This window comes from Arachis ipaensis, chromosome B02 (assembly GCF_000816755.2).
Source record: "Arachis ipaensis cultivar K30076 chromosome B02, Araip1.1, whole genome shotgun sequence".
In the NCBI taxonomy this organism is placed as follows: Eukaryota; Viridiplantae; Streptophyta; class Magnoliopsida; order Fabales; family Fabaceae; genus Arachis; species Arachis ipaensis.
In genome coordinates this window covers 68,346,556-68,347,926 of record NC_029786.2, presented here as the reverse complement: position 1 = coordinate 68,347,926, position 1,371 = coordinate 68,346,556, and the positions used below count along the sequence as shown (strand labels likewise).

Here is a 1,371-nt window from a genome sequence, read left to right as displayed (position 1 = left end):
AATAAACAATAATAAATATATTAAAATTTTAAATTCTGTATATTTTTCGTAACAACTTTTTATTTGATAATCTTATCATATATCTCAAATATACATTGTAGATTTTAGTTAAAATTAATAATAATTATTCTCTTCCGTGAACATGTATAACAGCATATACTAACTGTATAACCTTACTTATTTCACAGGTAATGATTCTATATATTACAGGAACTCTTAACGTTGTTTTAGGAGCAGAACATAAGAAGGAAATTATTCGGTATTTGTATAATCATCAGGTAATTTAACTAATTAATTGTTATGGGTAATCATCAATATATAAACTAGCTACTAAATGATAATAAACTTAGGGCTAATGAATTGTTGCATTTGATCTTGAAATATATAAACAGAATGAAGACGGTGGATGGGGACAGCATCTACTAAGTGAGAGTGGAATGTTTGCAACAGCATTGAGCTATATCGCATTGAGAGTACTCGGAGAAGATCCTGAAGACATGGTATTGGCCACAGCCAGAAAATGGATCCTTGATCATGGTGGTTTAGTTGCTATTCCATCTTGGGGAAAGTTTTGGGCCTCAGTAAGCACAACATCTTTTTTATTTTATTTTATTTTATTTTATCTTTTGCTAGGGCTAAGTATGGAAATATGTCATAAATAAATAAATAAAAATTACAAAAAAAAACCATTATTTTCTAAAACAGTTGTTCCAATAATTTATTGACACAATTAAATTAAAATCAATTGAAAAAAAAAGGAGACACATAAATAAGAAGGAGAAAAAAAATTTGGTTGGAATTAATTACAAAAATAATTTGCTTATCTAGCATTTTTCCAATTATTTTTATTTTATGGTGTACGATACAATGTGCGGGAATTTACTCAATTTTGATTTAAAAAAAAAAAAGAAAATTTATGTTTTCTATTATTCATTTATATTAGATTTTAGTGACAAATTTTTAAGATTAGTAGATCTTTTAATAAAAGCAGCTAGTTTCTCAATACCTAATTACTTAACATTAATTATTTAAGATCTACAAAAGTATATTTTAGAGTTAAACACAATTTAATTTAAAACATAAAATACTACCGTCAGTATAAATATTAAAAATAAATATAAGATTGAAATATCAATTAAAATTTAAAGTGTTTGATTGTAATTGATTCAACATATATGGTTTTCTAACAAAAGATTTAAAAAATTATGAGTATTAAAATTAAAAGTAATTAAACTTGATAAAACAAATAACTAACGAAAACTCCAATTTTAATAAACCATCATTTAAGTCTAAAAACTCAAAAACAAATTAAATAAACCAATCAAATTCAAACCTAAAAAATTTATATCTTAATTTATATACTTGAGACAT

At 23.9% G+C, this 1,371-nt stretch overlaps 1 pseudogene; it reads left to right on the top strand.

Annotated features, from left to right (window-relative positions):
• The window catches only part of LOC107625408, a 39,895-nt pseudogene that overhangs the window by 6,408 nt on the left and 32,116 nt on the right, over nucleotides 1-1,371 (top strand).